This window comes from Panulirus ornatus, chromosome 43 (genome assembly GCF_036320965.1).
Source record: "Panulirus ornatus isolate Po-2019 chromosome 43, ASM3632096v1, whole genome shotgun sequence".
NCBI lineage: Eukaryota > Metazoa > Arthropoda > Malacostraca > Decapoda > Palinuridae > Panulirus > Panulirus ornatus.
The window spans coordinates 18,818,864-18,839,041 of NC_092266.1; the positions used below are offsets into that span (position 1 = coordinate 18,818,864).

General features: G+C 53.7%; 1 protein-coding gene and 1 long non-coding RNA gene across 2 annotated transcripts in view; one reads left to right on the plus strand and one right to left on the minus strand.

The window, feature by feature from the left end:
- The window catches only part of LOC139762361 (uncharacterized), a 209,094-nt gene that overhangs the window by 157,657 nt on the left and 31,259 nt on the right, over positions 1-20,178 (minus strand). The window lies entirely within an intron of this gene.
- The window catches only part of Dh31 (diuretic hormone class 2), a 112,587-nt gene that overhangs the window by 51,802 nt on the left and 40,607 nt on the right, over positions 1-20,178 (plus strand). The gene's annotated exons all lie outside the window — the stretch shown is intronic.

Sequence of the window (20,178 nt, forward strand, 5' to 3'; positions counted from 1 at the left end):
ACCCAACCAGGGTCGCAGGACCCGCCCGGGACCACACAATAAGCTCCCGCCATAAAACTGCTAACGGGTTAAGTGGTCGACGTCGCTGCTCGTCAGTGTGTGACGGCCAGGCGGCAGTGTGGTGGCTGTAGTCGGGTCTGTGGCGTTACCTGGTCGTGTGTGTGTGTGTGTGTGTGTGTGTGTGTGTGTGTGTGTGTGTGTGTGTGTGTGTGTGTGTCACCACTTGGTCGTGTGTGTGCAGCTTACTGATAGTATGGGTATGCAGCCAACTGGTCGTGTGTGTGTGTGTGTGTGTGTGTGTGTGTGTGTGTGTGTGTGTGTGTGTGTGTGTGTGTGTGTGTGTGTGTGTGCGTGCGTGCGTGCGTGCGTGCGTGCGTGCGTGCGTGCGTGCGTGCGTGCGTGCGTGCGCGTGCGTGCGTGCGTGAAGCCTACTGGTCGTGTGTGTGTGTGCAGCTTACTGGTAGTGTGTGTGTGTGTGTGTGTGTGTGTGTGTGTGTGTGTGTGTGTGTGTGTGTGTGTGTGTGCTTGCAGCCTACTGGTCGTAAGGACATTTCGTGCGTGCTACCAGCTGTTCTCAGGGGAACGCGTGATGCGTCTCGTAGCAAAAGGAACGTCCTGGTGCGGGCGGGAAGGTGATGATCGTCCTCCTCATGAGGCAGCGTCGGAACCTCATGAGGAGGACGAGGGTGTTAGACGGAGGTGCTGCCCTCTCCTCCCTCACTCCCTTCCCCCGTGCCCTTGTGGGTATGTCTGGCACCGCTGGCAGCCACGAAAATCTTAGACTCGAGTTCTCGATGTTGACGTAGTCAGCAGTGAGGCGACGCTTCGCCTCTCTCGTTGTCCTGCTGACTTTGGGGGCCACGTCAGGAGCAGCAGGCCCGACCCAGGCCAACCCCTACCGTCTCACTGAACGGGTCTCTGTGCACGACCGTGACTGAGGGCGCTGCCTCACCCTCCCAGTATAATCCCCGGCAGGGGTGGGCGTTGCAGCCCTCCCCCTGAAGGCTCGCTGCGTCAGGAAAGTCATATTCTCTCACAGAAAAATGTAAATCCAAAAGATGAAAGTTTTGCGGAATTTCTTTATTCTCGTCTTGGACTTTCTCGCTTGATTATTAGATGAAGTGAGGCCAAACTTTCCTGTTGCTGCCCTTGTCGTCCTGTTGCTTGCGGCTGAAGCACTGGTCGTCCTGTCGCTTGCGGCTGTAGTCCTGGTCTTCCTGTTGCTTGCAGCTGTAACACTGGTCATCCTGTTGCTTGCGGCTACAGCCCTGGTCATCCTGTTGCTTGCGGCTACAGCCCTGGTCGTCCTGTTGCTTGCGGCTACAGTCCTAGTCTTCCTGTTGCTTGCGGCTACAGTCCTGGTCGTCCTGTTGCTTGCGGCTACAGCCCTGGTCATCCTGTTGCTTGCGGCTACAGCCCTGGTCGTCCTGTTGCTTGCGGCTACAGCCCTGGTCATCCTGTTGCTTGCGGCTACAGCCCTGGTCGTCCTGTTGCTTGCGGCTACAGCCCTGGTCATCCTGTTGCTTGAGGCTACAGCCCTGGTCATCCTGTTGCTTGCGGCTACAGCCCTGGTCATCCTGTTGCTTCCGGCTACAGCACTGGTCGTCCTGTTGCTTGCGGCTACAGTCCTGGTCGTCCTGTTGCTTGCGGCTACAGCCCTGGTCATCCTGTTGCTTGCGGCTACAGTCCTAGTCTTCCTGTTGCTTGCGGCTACAGTCCTGGTCATCCTGTTGCTTGCGGCTACAGTCCTAGTCTTCCTGTTGCTTGCGGCTACAGCCCTGGTCATCCTGTTGCTTGCGGCTACAGCCCTGGTCGTCCTGTTGCTTCCGGCTACAGTCCTGGTCATCCTGTTGCTTGCGGCTACAGTCCTAGTCTTCCTGTTGCTTGCGGCTACAGCCCTGGTCGTCCTGTTGCTTGCGGCTACAGCCCTGGTCGTCCTGTTGCTTCCGGCTACAGTCCCTGGTCATCCTGTTGCTTGCGGCTACAGTCCTAGTCTTCCTGTTGCTTGCGGCTACAGCCCTGGTCGTCCTGTTGCTTACGACTTCTGCCATAGCGTACCTGGGTTGGAATACACATAGAAGCGTGGTGCCCGTGTTACTGCTGGTGACCGTGGTATACACAAGGACACAAACATCATTATCCCGGGCCGCTGCTGCCACACGGCTCTCGGCCCGACACAATGGCTGCCCACCTCCCTCCCTCCCTCCCCAGACACAGTACCTGGTGCCTCGCTGAACGAGCACTACCGGGAATAGCGTCTGCACCTGTTGCCTCCTCCCTGCCTGCCGAAGGTGCATGCTTCATGTTTCACCAGTCGATAAGGGAGCGTGTTTCACTGCCCGGTAGGGAGAGGCGACCCACCTCATGCCTCACTAACTGATGAGGACACACCTCATATTCCCCTGTTTGATTGGAGACAATGTCTCACGCCTCACTACCTACTGATACACCTGCCTCATACCTCATCCCCTGGGGTTAAGACTGTCACATCCAAGGTTCAGTACACACCTTAATGAGAACAACAGACGTCAGTATTCTCCTGACTCCCTCCCCCTCCCCACAATATTCCTACACGTCCCTCCTCTTGTGGCAAGAGTTCCGCTACAGACGATCGCCATCATCTCAATGTTGCCGGAGGAAATGCTGGTAGACCAACACAAGCGTCTGCTTAATACAATCCGCTGTAAGTCGGAACATTATTTTTACAGTAGCGCTTGTGCTAGTAAAGTGATTCGCCAGGACCGTGGTCGGAGGAGGAGGAGAGAGGAGGCAAGCTTCGCCACCCGCACTGGTGTCCCCTGCTCCACCAAGACTGACGACTGCCCAAGGCCAGACCAACGTGGATGTGTGTAGTATACATGTGTGAGAAGTCTCGCCTGACATACTCCCACTCTCACAGAGGCGGTGCCTAAATGGTATAATTTACCGAGGGTCGAACCCCTCATCACCAGTTCGTGCCTCTCAGACGACCCACCACACTTCATAAAGTGAGCAAGATCATAACTCGAGGAGTGAACAAATTAGGTCACTTACAACGAACCGAGGTTGACCTTGACCTGTTCTGTGGTATAGGGGCTGACTGATCTGCTCTGCGGTACATAGGCTGACCTCGACGTGTACCGCCGGTCACGCAGTCTTTTACATACAAAAGTTCACAGGTCAGGATCACACCTCAACCAGTGGGTCTCGATACCTGCGTACAATTTTATCCCTAGGCCATGTTATATCATGCGTGGCCATCTTACATCATGCCTGGCCATGTTATATCACGCCCTAGTCATCTTATATCTTATCTGGTCATTTTATATCATGCCTGGCCATCTTATATCATATATGGCAGGTGTGCTGGCCGGCCGGCTGGCGTCAAGAAGCGGCAGATGTGCACTGCTTGGCGCTCGCCTGAGACACGTCGCACTTGCCAGCCGTCCGTGTCAGGCAGGTGTACTGCCGGGCGTCCCTGGCGTGACAGGTGCACTGCCGGGCGTCCTAGCAAGAAAGCGCAGACCTGGTCCAGAGCCGCGTTCCAACTTGCTAAAATTGAGAGTCTGACGTCGGTTTTTCGCACCGGGGCTTCTGGCGCCCCGGGGAGAAAAAAAAAAAGAAAAATTGCATCCTTGTCCACCCCCAGTAATGAAGAAAGTCAAGAAAGAAAGAAAAAAACGTTAACTGATTTTGCATTCTTTTTCCTTCATCTCCCCCCCACCCCCAGACATAGGCGGGAAGGATACGTCTCATGAGAAAAAAAAATGAAAATGAAAAGACGGTCAAGTATTTAAGGCAGACTCTCTCTCTCTCTCTCTCTCTCTCTCTCTCTCTCTCTCTCTCTCTCTCTCTCTCTCTCTCTCTCTCTCCCCCGAGATAGGCAGGAAGGATACGTCTCATGAGAAAAAAAAAATGAAAAGACGGTCGAGTATTTAAGGCAGACAAACTCTCTCTCTCTCTCTCTCTCTCTCTCTCTCTCTCTCTCTCTCTCTCTCTCTCTCTCTCTCTCTCTCTCCGGAGCACACGCCATGTTTGGACGTCATTAACAAGAAGGTTTGGAGTGAGGGACGCGACAACACACACACCAGACCTACATTGGTTACCTGGCTGAACACGATCATGCGACCCTCGAGCATGCATGACGGGGTGATCCCGGGAGATGGGGCATCCCGGAATGGCCTCTGACCTCGATCTTATGGCTCAGGTCAAAAGACCAAAGGCCAGACCAATATATATATTGGTTGGTCGGTGCGATTCACCTGAAAAGAAGATTTACTGACGATATTCTAAGTTCTGTTTTACGTCTGACGTACGTCTGGCAAAGGAGCGAGGGAATCGTACCTAAAAACAAATAATAAGGGAACTACTCTGTAAACAACGAGATTTTCCATCAAGTACATCATAAAAGTAAGAATTTCAACAAAATCATACGTAAAACAAATATGTTTCTATTTCCTAACACGAACAAATAAATCAATAAATAAAAAGAATAATCATAAAGAATATTGACAGTAAGATCTTCACCATTCTGAGACGACAACATTACCAGGAGTTCGCTAACTGTGGCATCCCCCACGAGAGGTCTCCGTTCTCTGTGTCTTGGCTGTGGCTAAACTGTGGGACGGAGTCGTGGCCATGCTGTGGGCAAGCTCCCGTCTGTGGGCAAGGTCCGGGACGCTGACTACCCCTGGAGACGGTGGGCAGGTTTTGCTCACTTACTAATAACAGTCTGCCGGTGACAGCCAACAGGACTCGAAGTCAGATTTGGCTCGGTCTCTGGCAGGTATATCTGGAGGTAAGAGGCTTAAGGGAACCGAAGCCAGAGCGGCGGAGGTAAGGGCGTCCCCCGGGGCCTAAGTCTCATCTCCAGGGACCTGATTCTGAGCGGGAATAAACTGTTTATTTCGTCAGGTGGGGAGCAAGCGTTAAGGGCAAGCAATTACCGGGGCCCTGGTGGTGATGCCTTGCGTCTGTTCTCACAAGATAAGCTTTGATCCCTATTGTTTTTTGTTTTTTTTCTTATGGCGAAGCTGTATCCAGGCCACAGCAGCTGTGGTAGAGTGGTGGGCTTCTGTAGCGGTAAGGCCAGCCCACAGGAGCTAATGATACACGACGCGTCGCTCACCTGGCCACCTCACGGGAGCTCATGATACACGACGCGTCGCTCACCCGGCCAGCCCACGGGAGCTAATGATACACGACGCGTCGCTCACCTGGCCAGCCCACGGGAGCTCATGATACACGATGCGTCGCTCACCTGGCCAGCCCACAGGAGCTAATGATACACGACGCGTCGCTCACCTGGCCAGCACGCAGGAGCTAATAATACACGACGCGTCGCTCACCTGGCCAGCCCACGGGAGCTCACGATACACGACGCGTCGCTCACCTGGCCAGCCCACGGGAGCTAATGATACACGACGCGTCGCTCACCCGGCCAGCCCACGGGAGCTCATGATACACGACGCGTCGCTCACCCGGCCAGCCCACGGGAGCTCATGATACACGACGCGTCGCTCACCTGGCCAGCCCACGGGAGCTAATGATACACGACGCGTCGCTCACCCGGCCAGCCCACGGGAGCTCATGATACATGACGCGTCGCTCACCTGGCCAGCCCACGGGAGCTAATGATACACGACGCGTCGCTCACCTGGCCAGCACGCAGGAGTTCATGATACACGACGCGTCGCTCACCTGGCCAGCTCACGGGAGCTCATGATACACGACGCGTCGTGTTTGTTAGTCAAGAAGACAGGTCAACAACAGGTCTTGTGACCTATACTGGCATCGCTGGGGTTCTGATGTGTGCCAGGGACGAGGATACGTAACTAGTACTACTGTACATCACTAGCGGCAATGTACTACATGTACACCAACCAATCCTATTATGTACATGTGTGTCCACACCATCGTACATGTACACCACCTACTATAATGAGCTACGTACAAGCTAAGCCGAAGACACAACCTCGACGTAATGAAGGGCGACTCCAGGACTGGAGCACTTGTGGGGCGGGAGGTCACTAATAAGGTCATCCTCAACCAGACACACAAGACCCGATGGTCGACCCTCACCCCACACCTCCCCGGAGGTCTGGTCGAGGTTGTTAGGGCGGAGGCGAGGCAGGTGCTGGAGCTGTCGGTCAGTGTCCCTGAAGGTCTTTTTAAGTGAAATCAACTTTGTATGGCTTCTAAGAAAACAGAAAAACGAGTTATATAATACAGTACAAGGCGCAGTTCTTGGTAACCCTGGCAGACGAACTTCATGGGAATTTTTTTAATACTTTTTTAATTATCTATTTAGGATAAGCTGTTCAGAGAAGAGATAAAATGGAGATCATAACATGATAATTTTCATCATCTTTTGTTTAATATCTTTTCTTTTTTTTTCCTCGAAATCTGATGTAATAATCCGGGACACGGAATAGACACGGTCGTAGTAAATATAAAATCCGGGACGCTCCCTCAAATCCGGGATTTTCCAAGACAATCCGGGACGGCTGCTCACCCATGTAAGGGTGCACGACCCAGCCGTGGCGGGAGGTCCCTCCCATGGTGGCTGCAGCAGTGATGGTAGCGTTACAGAGTGTGGTAGTGCTTGCAGCAGTGGTGGCTGTGGTGGTGGTGGTAGCGGAGGTAGGAAGGAGGCAGTGAAGGCAGAAAAATTCATTGGTTTTATAGTCAGTTAAATGTACCGCCTGTCCGTCTCTGTTTAATATCCTTGCCTGGACTCCCTACCAGTATGTTCCTCCGTGCTTGCCTCACCCGCCCCTACCAGTATGTTCCTCCTTGTTTGCCTCACCCGCCCCTACCAGTATGTTCCTCCGTGCTTGCCTCACCCGCCCCTACCAGTATGTTCCTCCGGCCTGCCTCACCCGCCCCTACCAGTATGTTCCTCCGTGCTTGCCTCACCCGCCCCTACCATTATGTTCCTCCGTGCTTGCCTCACCCACTTGCTACTACTACACTCTCCCTCCACGTCCCTGGCCTCCCCTTCACCACCCCTTGCATCATCTACGCCTCTGAGTCCATCTACTGTTCACCAGCTCACCATTTCTGCCTCACCACTTCAGTGTTCCTATATTCTGTTTACCAAGTCTTTCAGTTTTATCTTCTATTATCTATCCTCTTGTGTCAGCGTGTCCCTTCAGTTTCTATCTTCTTTTTTAATCATTTTCTAACAACTTTCTCATACACGTTTGCTCTTTACTACTTATTTTACCTTTTCACACAGCCATCTTGAATCACATTATATCTATTTTCTTTCTAAAATCCTTCCCATTTTCCCTCCGTCATTTTTTTTTCTTTTTCTCCTCTCCGGATCTCTTTCTATGTCCTCGTTTTCCTTGACTGTTCTCCTGGCCTCGCTTTCCCCACTACCGTCCTCCATCATCGCGGCCTTCTTAATCAAGCCAACTCCTACATTTCCCGCCATTTTTCAGAAATCACCTCTACAGTATCACCCCCACCTCCCCCTCCCCCACCCCCCACGAATAACCCCTCAACCTGGGGAATTGGTCACGGCCGGCATGAGCTCCGCCAGCGCTGTCCCCAGAAATCAAGTGGGCGGCCAGAATTCAATGGAGCTGCCACCCTCCTCGCCGGCCGCCAACACTCTCCAAATCACTAGCAATATGCGAGCGCTGGCTGGCCAGCACGTCGGATTTACGGCGGCGGGACGAAGTGCCTCCGTGATACCCGTTTCTTTTTGGGAGAGAGTCTGTCGCTGGAGATGCGGATCCGGGTCGCCCCGGTACTGGAGAGAGGGAATCTAATCCTCCTCGACGGGGAAGCTTCTGTCTTGAGACCCGCAGAAGTACGTGGACTTGGCCGTTCCCCCCGTCACACCGCAACGCTGATCCTTCTTCATCAACACACGGGACGGGACGATGTGAACCCCACAGCTCTCTCTCTCTCTCTCTCTCTCTCTCTCGTCTATGCGGTGTTACCCGTCCGTCTTCGTCGCTCTGTACGAATTCCACCCCTGCTTCCCCGCGCCTCTCAACCGCTTTCCCTAATACGGTTCTTTTCTTTTCCAATGCGTTCCTCATGCACAGAGCGGAGTCGAGGCAGTGAATAATACGACGTGCCACAACAGCGGACACGGCATTCATCCATCATAAACAGGTACTGTTCATACGGGCGGCGTGGAGTGGTGGATGCCGCCGCCGGCAAAATAGGCAAATTAGTTATCTGGTCGGTTAGGCGCCGCAGCCCGTCTGTTTATCAATTCAGGGTTGAGCTCGGAGGCTAGATCACCTGGAATTGGTTTATGGTCGGATTCAGCGGACGGCGCAGCCACACCTACCCACGCCACACTACAGCACACATGTCGCGCCACACCTACCCACGCCACACTACAGCACACATGTCGCGCCACACCTACCCACGCCACACTACAGCACACATGTCGCGCCACACCTACCCACGCCACACTACAGCACACATGTCGCGCCACACCTACCCACGCCACACTACAGCACACATGTCGCGCCACACCTACCCACGCCACACTACAGCACACATGTCGCGCCACACCTACCCACGCCACACTACAGCACACATCTCGCGCCACACCTACCCACGCCACACTACAGCACACATGTCGCGCCACACCTACCCACGCCACACTACAGCACACATGTCGCGCCACACCTACCCACGCCACACTACAGCACACATGTCGCGCCACACCTACCCACGCCACACTACAGCACACATGTCGCGCCACACCTACCCACGCCACACTACAGCACACATGTCGCGCCACACCTACCCACGCCACACTACAGCACACATGTCGCGCCACACCTACCCACGCCACACTACAGCACACATGTCGCGCCACACCTACCCACGCCACACTACAGCACACATGTCGCGCCACACCTACCCACGCCACACTACAGCACACATGTCGCGCCACACCTACCCACGCCACACTACAGCACACATGTCGCGCCACACCTACCCACGCCACACTACAGCACACATGTCGCGCCACACCTACCCACGCCACACTACAGCACACATGTCGCGCCACACCTACCCACGCCACACTACAGCACACATGTCGCGCCACACCTACCCACGCCACACTACAGCACACATGTCGCGCCACACCTACCCACGCCACACTACAGCACACATGTCGCGCCACACCTACCCACGCCACACTACAGCACACATGTCGCGCCACACCTACCCACGCCACACTACAGCACACATGTCGCGCCACACCTACCCACGCCACACTACAGCACACATGTCGCGCCACACCTACCCACGCCACACTACAGCACACATCTCGCGCCACACCTACCCACGCCACACTACAGCACACATGTCGCGCCACACCTACCCACGCCACACTACAGCACACATGTCGCGCCACACCTACCCACGCCACACTACAGCACACATGTCGCGCCACACCTACCCACGCCACACTACAGCACACATGTCGCGCCACACCTACCCACGCCACACTACAGCACACATGTCGCGCCACACCTACCCACGCCACACTACAGCACACATGTCGCGCCACACCTACCCACGCCACACTACAGCACACATGTCGCGCCACACCTACCCACGCCACACTACAGCACACATGTCGCGCCACACCTACCCACGCCACACTACAGCACACATGTCGCGCCACACCTACCCACGCCACACTACAGCACACATGTCGCGCCACACCTACCCACGCCACACTACAGCACACATGTCGCGCCACACCTACCCACGCCACACTACAGCACACATGTCGCGCCACACCTACCCACGCCACACTACAGCACACATGTCGCGCCACACCTACCCACGCCACACTACAGCACACATGTCGCGCCACACCTACCCACGCCACACTACAGCACACATGTCGCGCCACACCTACCCACGCCACACTACAGCACACATGTCGCGCCACACCTACCCACGCCACACTACAGCACACATGTCGCGCCACACCTACCCACGCCACACTACAGCACACATGTCGCGCCACACCTACCCACGCCACACTACAGCACACATGTCGCGCCACACCTACCCACGCCACACTACAGCACACATGTCGCGCCACACCTACCCACGCCACACTACAGCACACATGTCGCGCCACACCTACCCACGCCACACTACAGCACACATGTCGCGCCACACCTACCCACGCCACACTACAGCACACATGTCGCGCCACACCTACCCACGCCACACTACAGCACACATGTCGCGCCACACCTACCCACGCCACACTACAGCACACATGTCGCGCCACACCTACCCACGCCACACTACAGCACACATGTCGCGCCACACCTACCCACGCCACACTACAGCACACATGTCGCGCCACACCTACCCACGCCACACTACAGCACACATGTCGCGCCACACCTACCCACGCCACACTACAGCACACATGTCGCGCCACACCTACCCACGCCACACTACAGCACACATCTCGCGCCACACCTACCCACGCCACACTACAGCACACATGTCGCGCCACACCTACCCACGCCACACTACAGCACACATGTCGCGCCACACCTACCCACGCCACACTACAGCACACATGTCGCGCCACACCTACCCACGCCACACTACAGCACACATGTCGCGCCACACCTACCCACGCCACACTACAGCACACATCTCGCGCCACACCTACCCACGCCACACTACAGCACACATGTCGCGCCACACCTACCCACGCCACACTACAGCACACATGTCGCGCCACACCTACCCACGCCACACTACAGCACACATGTCGCGCCACACCTACCCACGCCACACTACAGCACACATGTCGCGCCACACCTACCCACGCCACACTACAGCACACATGTCGCGCCACACCTACCCACGCCACACTACAGCACACATGTCGCGCCACACCTACCCACGCCACACTACAGCACACATGTCGCGCCACACCTACCCACGCCACACTACAGCACACATCTCGCGCCACACCTACCCACGCCACACTACAGCACACATGTCGCGCCACACCTACCCACGCCACACTACAGCACACATGTCGCGCCACACCTACCCACGCCACACTACAGCACACATGTCGCGCCACACCTACCCACGCCACACTACAGCACACATGTCGCGCCACACCTACCCACGCCACACTACAGCACACATGTCGCGCCACACCTACCCACGCCACACTACAGCACACATGTCGCGCCACACCTACCCACGCCACACTACAGCACACATGTCGCGCCACACCTACCCACGCCACACTACAGCACACATGTCGCGCCACACCTACCCACGCCACACTACAGCACACATGTCGCGCCACACCTACCCACGCCACACTACAGCACACATGTCGCGCCACACCTACCCACGCCACACTACAGCACACATGTCGCGCCACACCTACCCACGCCACACTACAGCACACATGTCGCGCCACACCTACCCACGCCACACTACAGCACACATGTCGCGCCACACCTACCCACGCCACACTACAGCACACATGTCGCGCCACACCTACCCACGCCACACTACAGCACACATGTCGCGCCACACCTACCCACGCCACACTACAGCACACATGTCGCGCCACACCTACCCACGCCACACTACAGCACACATGTCGCGCCACACCTACCCACGCCACACTACAGCACACATGTCGCGCCACACCTACCCACGCCACACTACAGCACACATGTCGCGCCACACCTACCCACGCCACACTACAGCACACATGTCGCGCCACACCTACCCACGCCACACTACAGCACACATGTCGCGCCACACCTACCCACGCCACACTACAGCACACATCTCGCGCCACACCTACCCACGCCACACTACAGCACACATGTCGCGCCACACCTACCCACGCCACACTACAGCACACATCTCGCGCCACACCTACCCACGCCACACTACAGCACACATCTCGCGCCACACCTACCCACGCCACACTACAGCACACATGTCGCGCCACACCAAAGCACGCCTACACACGCAACACTATACTACACATATCGTACCACACCTACATTTTAGAATATATATATATATATATATATATATATATATCTTTCTTTCTTTCTTTCATACTATTCGCCATTTCCCGCGATAGCGAGGTAGCGTTAAGAACAGAGGACTGGGCCTTTGAGGGAATATCCTCACCTGACCCCCTTCTCTGTTCCTTCTTTTGGAAGAAAAAAAAAATGAAAAAACGAGAGGGGAGGATTTCCACAGTTGATTAGAAATGCCGGTCTGTAACGTGTTAGCCACTGCATGAGTGGGGTCAGCCCTCCCGACTAATGGAACTGCGACACACACACACACACACACACACACTACTTAAGCACCAGTTGTAACGATGTTGTTTAACTTGGGTTTGGGTAAACGTCACCAGCGGGCCAGTGAGGCGTGTCGGGTGATGCCAGGCGTGGCGGGGCCGACCCAGCGAGTGAGCAGAGGTTGTTAATGGCGGGAGGCGAAGGAGGAGGAAGGGGTCGCTCAGGCGTCAACACCAGCGACTTATACTTTATCATATCCTTCCTGCTTACTACTGGGGAACCTGACGTGTGGGTGTACTGTAAGTGTCTCGTACTTGCATATTTACAAACCACGGCGTCACGCAGTTAAACATCTCTGACGAGTCTGTGAGAAAACAGAATCTTTATTTCTGAACACTAGTGCGTTCAGGCTTTTGAAACAATAAAAGGACACTCGTATAACTATCATTTACATATTTCAGAGCTCGTGTATAAAGAACTTAAATTCGTTCCTGTCGTCGTCATACAGAGACACGGGATTGCAGCAGCACTCATTCGACGTTGGTCGCATTACGAAAAAAAAAAAATATATCAGTTTTAAACACCGGAGTAAAAAGACGAATTGGATGAAGGATATCCAAGCATACACATCACTACTGTAATGCTATGCTGCTTTGGTCGAGTAACCCCATTACAGCGAGTAACTATTCCTGAAACAAATGTAATATTTTTCCCCCTCCAGCATTTCGCCACAAAGAAGACCGTCACCAAATATCCGCCACAAAATAAACATTAAATTCCCCCTTTGATGGCATAGGGATTTCCTCCGATTCCCAGTGACGGGCGGGAGCACACGCCCGTTTTCTATGCGGCAACCAGGCCACCCGAAAATGGGGCGACTGAACCAAATCTCCCCCAACCCCTCTCCAACACCTCCCACCACAACCCCTAAACTCGGCAAACACAAAATTCACTCATTTTGGAGCATTTTCTCTGCTAATTTATGGAGACTAAAAACGCTACTTGGCATGTTAATGTCTATTTATTGGCAGTTTTTTGTTCTTTATTGCACAAAGGATCGTTTCTTTCCCATCCGGCTGTGGCAGAATCCAGGGAATGTCTTCACAACGTTTCCCGGAATGTTTTCTAAATACTGGAATGTCTTTCGGAGAGTTTCAGAATGTATTTAAAAAGAAAAGAGAGAGAGAGAGAGAGAGAACTCTTTTTATCGTCGATACTCTAGTGGATGGATATGCGAGAGGGTGGCGTTCGTCTATATAGAAGACAACGGATGGGCATCGTGTCACATACGCTGAATAGGAAAATCGGGTGAGCCAGATTATTGTTACGTTAGAGAGAGAGAGAGAGAGAGAGAGAGAGAGAGAGAGAGAGAGAGAGAGAGAGAAGGGGAAGAGGTCAGTCTCACTCCAGCCCCTGTTCTGTTAATCACCCATGTCCAGACCCCATCTGGGCCAATCACCGACCCTCACAACCACCACTGGTCATCAGGGGGACGGGCGTCCCCTGAACCCCAGGCTGTTATTCCCTGGCTCGGATCACACTCCATGAAGTCCCCCATCCACCACTAGCTCCAGGTGGGCGAGTTCTCTCATCCCCACTGAACCCTGAGTGTTATCGTCCCGTCTCACGTCTCCCCACAATATCCCGGGTAACCGAGGCCTCCCTCCCACTGGGGCCTGGCGAACACCGGAGGTTGGAGGTCGTCTCGTCACCAGGGTCAGCATCGCGACTCCTTACCGGTGGTAGACGTGATATGGAAGAGGGAGAGGATCGGATCCTAGTGTGGCCATAGAGGGGGAAGTGTAGCAGCAGTCCTGACGCACCGACAAGGGCGCCGCTTCCAAGTACGTTAAACTTGTCACGATCCTTCCGTCAAATGATTGTCTTCTTGTTGCCACTTTTCGATTATTAAATCCTTGGGCTCCTTCAACGGGGCTCCTTCAGCCTCAAGGCAGGGAGAGGATGGACTCACTGAAGGTGAAAAGTTCCTTGACGAAAGATTACGCTCCTTTTCGTCCACTGAAGATGATACAACCTGCCGAAGGCCACTTTCCACTCGCGGTGTAATCTCACGCAGGCACTGCTCCGGCAACGCCTTTCGTCCTCTGTTTCCCACTCACACTTTATTACTCCCCAAATCTGGAAACTGATCGGAACGTTTTTGACACAGGATGAGGAACGAATAATTCCTATATCCTATTTTTCATGTAGGATGAGGGAATGAATAACATCAAGATGAGGAATGAACAATACCTACATCCAGGGAAACTTAGCACTATATATGGACACATACGCCTCCAAGATATGACGAGGACTGGCTGTGAAGACAATGTTCAAAACACCGTGGTTGGGTCCAGTCCACCTCTTGCGTTGCTTGACGTCCCACGAGAGTGAGAGAGTGACGGTGGCACGTCGTCCCGACCTTGGTTACTGCCAGTAGGCAACATGTTCATCCTCCTCACCATAGTTGACCTCCACTAGTCTGTGTGAATCTAATGAGAAATCCAACGAACAGGTGAACGGACGAAAGCTGAACTTTCTGATACAGAAAATAACTCTATTAAGCCAACATACAAGATGGGAAGAGAAAAGCAGATGTATCTTGTATGGCCTCGATCAGCTTGGCTTGGCTTAGCCTAGCATGGCCAAACCTGGCATGGCCCTGCTCACGGCACCTGACCCTCAACCCTGACACGTCTCTGCCCTCCACGGCAGCGTGTTAACAACACGACCACAAATTCTTCTTCGGCTTCTTGACCAACAGTGAAGCGGGCGAGGCTGGACTGGCACAAGACCCTGATGCCTTTCTGGGGTCAGTGATGGCTTGTTGTCTTCTGGCTTCATAAGCAAAGCAAAGACTGAACAAATCTCACCTTCTATTCCTGCCTCTAGATATCTACTTCGTCATATAACTTCACCACACATGTGGTTACGAAGACTCCACGTCCTGGCTTCTGACAGGTTTAATATATGTAATCAGGAGCCTCTCACAAACCTCATTTAGCTGTCATTTCTATCGAGTTACAAAGGCTTTTGTGATTAAGAGTAAGCTGATGCCTACTCTGTTTCAATACCAGACAGCAACGTGGCGCTGACAATCTTATGTAAGACATATGAACAAATAATGTAAATTCAGAATATGTATATGTTTGCACAGTTCTTCCTATGGTAGATGAAATGTATATAACACAGGTGTGCTAAAATGGGTTAGTTAAAGATATCTCCAGGCAAAAATCCCCATGAAGTATACCGAAATGTGGAGTGGAGTAGAACTTCAGATTTACTTTCTAAGCGTAAGACTAAATAGAACTTCAAATGACTGTATCATTGCAAGATTTACATATTCAATAATTAGTTTCCCTTGATGCTAACGACCACAGGTAGAACGGAGACCACACAGCCTCTGGTATATGAACGAGGGAGACTCCCAGGGAGAGGATGCCAGTGGTGCCAGACCCCGAGGGAGAGAACGCCTGTGGTGCCAGACCCCGAGGGAGAGGACGCCTGTGGTGCCAGACCCCGAGGGAGAGAAGGCTTGTGGTGCCAGACCCCGAGGGAGAGGACGCCTGTGGTGCCAGACCCTGAGGGAGAGGAAGAAGTGGTGTCAGACCCTGAGGGAGAGAAGGCAGTGGTGCCATACTCTGAAGGAGAGGAGGTAGTGGTGCCAGACCCCATAAGAGGGGAGGCATTGATGCCAGACCCCGAGGGAGAGGAGGAAGTGGTGCCAGAACCCGAGGGAGAGGAGGAAGTGGTGCCAGACCCCGAGGGAGAGGAGGAAGTGGTGCCAGACCCTGAGGGAGAGGAGGCAGTGGTGCCAGACCCCGAGGGAGAGGAGGAAGTGGTGCCAGACCCTGAGGGAGAGGAGGAAGTGGTGCCAGACCCCGAGGGAGAGGAGGCAGTGGTGCCAGACCCCGAGGGAGAGGAGGAAGTGGTGCCAGACCCCGAGGGAGAGGAGGAAGTGGTGCCAGACCCCGAGGGAGAGGAGGAAGTGGTGCCAGACCCCGAGGGAGAGGAGGAAGTGGTGCCAGACCCTGAGGGAGAGGAGGCAGTGGTGCCAGACCCTGAGGGAGAGGAGGCAGTGGTGCCAGAACCCGAGGGAGAGGAGGCAGTGGTGCCAGACCCCGAGGGAGAGGAGGAAGTGGTGCCAGACCCCGAGAGAGAGAAGGAAGTGGTGCCAGACTCTGAGGGAGAGGAGGCAGTGGTGCCAGACCCCGAGGGAGAGGAGGAAGTGGTGCCAGACCCTGAGGGAGAGGAGGCAGTGGTGCCAGACCTTAAGGGAGAGGAGGAAGTGGTACCAGACCCTGAGGGAGAGGAGGCAGTGGTGCCAGACCATGAGGGAGTGGAGGCTGTGGTGCCAGATCCCAGTCCTCAAGCTCCCTGCAGTCTTCTGGCTTTCTCATAACCCTTTCCAATTCTCAGTCATATTATCTTTACTTGAACTTCTTTCTGTGGTTTCGATAAGTTTCATATCTGCAGTGGGTGACATCTGGCTATGCACCGCCGTCCCATGATGAAGCGACAATAGCATTTTCAGCAGTGGAAGACGAACTTACTATCACTCCGACCATCTCGAAACCCGAGATGTGTTCGGTAGAAACCACTCACGAGAACCGTTTTCAGTGAAGCTCAGGTTTCTAGCCTTGTTGTCGACTCGCTCGGCCCGTGGAAGCCAGACGCCTACTGAAATATTCATCTTACCTGAGCGAGCGAGGGAGGATCTTCTCATTCATCTGCTATTGCTCAACACATCATCATCATCAACTTTCACTCAACCATGTCTATCCATCCTTCCTGTGATGGGTGGAATAAAGCGCTCTATGCTTCGTATGCCAACTTTGCTTCGTAATTTCTCCTTGACTGAATCACCTGCTTCCAGATCGTCTGGTCTTCGACCTTCCATCACAAAGCCATCAATCTCCATCGTAAGGTTTTCATCAACTTCTATCACTGTCTGATCGTCTTCCATCACAATATTCATCAACTTCCATCGTAGTTTCAACTTCAGTCATTGTCTCAGTCGACTTCAGTCGCAATACTATTAACTTCCATCGTAGTTTACATCAACTTCTGTCACTTTTTGATCGTCTTCCCTCACAATATTCATCAACTTCCATCGTAGCTTCAACTTCAGTCATGGTCTCAGTCGACTTCTGTCGCAATAACATCAACTTCCATCGTAGTATCGCCAACTTCTATCACTGCCTCGATAACTTCTGTCGTAATATCACCAACTTTCATCACAATTTTATCATCCTTGTATCACGTTGTCACAATAAGATCACCTTCTATCCAAGAGTTCCGAAAATTATGTTAATATCACCAACTCTCGTCATTATCATACCATCAACGAAGGCCGTCCGGAGCAAATCGTTCCTCTTCTACCGTTTACAAAACAAAGGGAGACACAAGACTTGTCCTCAGCTGGAATATCACTCACCAGCAGACAATCAGTCACTCTAAGATCCACCGTGAAGGAGGAGGGGCCCAGTGGTGTTGACCCTCTCTCCACCCGGGCGAGGGGTAACTCTTCGTCGGAGCGTAAGACAAATACCCAGTGTGCTTTACCCTACCCTGAAGGAGGAGTCTGGCGGAGGGACCCGATCTCCCTCGCATCCGCTGGAAAATGTCAATACGCCCAGCCGGCTATTCGGGCACCCTGAGGACTGCTGAAGCGTGGTAGGTAAATCGTCGTCGGAGAGGGTTTTTGTACTGTGACCTGAGGAGAGAAGCCTCGTCTTCCTCCCTCTCCACATGCACCGGCTCCTCCGAGGCTCCCAGCAGAAATTATCGCTTCATCTCGCCAGTTTGTTAACTCGTTTACGCCCGGCGGATCAGCGCTGGTGCGAGGAGGTCACGGCCCTCGTGGGGTCGTGTCACTGTCGGGAACACCAGCTGGCGTTCCCCTCACCTCTACCCAGGAGAGGAGTGGCTGTGTGGAGAGGTAGAGCACCAGACGACAGATCATACAGCAATGCCCCAGGGATGGCAACCATACCCTCTGGTACTGGAAGGCATCTTGGACCATTTTCAAAATCTATGATTCAGTCAACCTCACTTGACTAACTTTACGGGTGTTCACACATGCTGAACTTTCTGCAAGCGGTTCGAGGAGGAAAAAAAAAATTCCTAAAACTTCACTTTCTTAATAATACTCTAAAATACGCACAACAAATGACGCAAACTAAGATAGCTTATTCAAGATGGAAACATAAGACTTTTACTTGGTTTTGGGGACAACAGCGTTTGAATAAAGTTAGCGGGATATCTGATGCTCACTGACGGAGACAGAGATCCGAGAAGGATTTCGCTCAGGAGAGGCGGCCTCCACCTACAATGCCCACTCCATCAGTTCCACCAACGTCTTACGTAACGTGACTGCCACGGGCCCAATGAGGCGTACAGCTTCTGGAGCGGCACTGTAACCGGTGCTCATGTTGGCTGGGTTCGCATGTGTACTGGGGAGGAAAAGGAGCAGACATGGCTGGAAGATATGACCACTAAGTAGTAGGCCAGGAGAGACACGGTCAGGCCCCCAAGTCATGGCTCGAGTAAGGGTAAGGGGTCACACGTTACCCTATCGTAGGCATGGGGGCCAGGGCCGGACCACGGGTATTGGGCCATGACTGGTGTAAGACCATGATCTGACCTCGCCCAACAACTGAGGCAGAAATATAACCCTTTAGCCTAGGGTGTTTCTGCCCGTGGCAGGAGACCTGGTGACGCTCTTGCATAACGTTAAGAACTCCTGGCGGAGGCCCGCGAGGCAGGTTAAAGACGTGACAGATTGCCCTGAGGCCAGACGACATCACCGATCCTTCAACATCTTGGCCGTCTGGAGTCCTGAGGAGGAGGAGGAGGAGTAGTCTTTTACGAGACGTCATGAGGGACCGTCTGGCCAGCAGCCAAGAGACATGGCCCGGCGCTGTTGCCAATGAGAAAATCAGTCTTCATTCTCGTGAATTAATGGCTAATTCCTTCCCAGGAAACGAAAAAACCCTGCACGGGAGGATGGTCGTAATTGGTCCTATTATTGTACTCTACTCTCGCTCTGTCACTCTTTCTCTCTCTGGCTGTCAATTTCGCCTCTCTCGCTCAGGTTGTTGTCTTTTCGTTTCCTCTAACGTATACATGGGTTACTCGCACTGAGTCGACAAACGCTCTCCACCTTAACACACAACACGATAACATGTACTTCACAGGGCTGTAGTCTCAAGCCTCAGATCTCGTCGTAAGTGCCCGTAGATGGTGGATAGGCAGGCAGTAGAACTGTCATGCACTGAGTGGTATCCACTAGCCTGGCCTGGTGGGATTATGGTATAGATCATAATCTCACGTCGCCTCCCTGTTTACGTTTCGTTCCTCGTTACAAAACTGCGCCAGACTCGTCTCCTCACACTGTAGCAGTCCTCCTCTCCAACACCCACACGGTGCTGGTTCATCATCCCTCTCCTGCACCTTCCATTCGCCCGGGCCCTCCCTAGCGCACTACACCAATGCCCCTAACCCACCGCATCTTTCCCCCTCGTATGATAACAAACAGATAATGGGTCTCGTGAAAGACTACGGCCTGGCCTCTAATCTCATCTGGCATCCCGCAGAACCTGTTGCCACCCACCATCTAGCTCAAGGGGGTCTTCAGCTCCGCGGTCTCCATGTATCCTCGGCGACCACGAGTTGCTTTTACGTGCCACAGAGACGCGACACAAAACATCACCGATCACTCCAGAACACACGCTCTTTCCCATGCGATTCAGGAGCACATCATGGCGCCGCCAGGCCAATACCTGAATCAGCCCCAGGCCTCGGGCGTGTCTCGCCCCCTCCACCTCCCTCCCGGCAGCCCCCCCGCGTCTTGCGCGTCGCTCAGCATCTAATTTTGCGG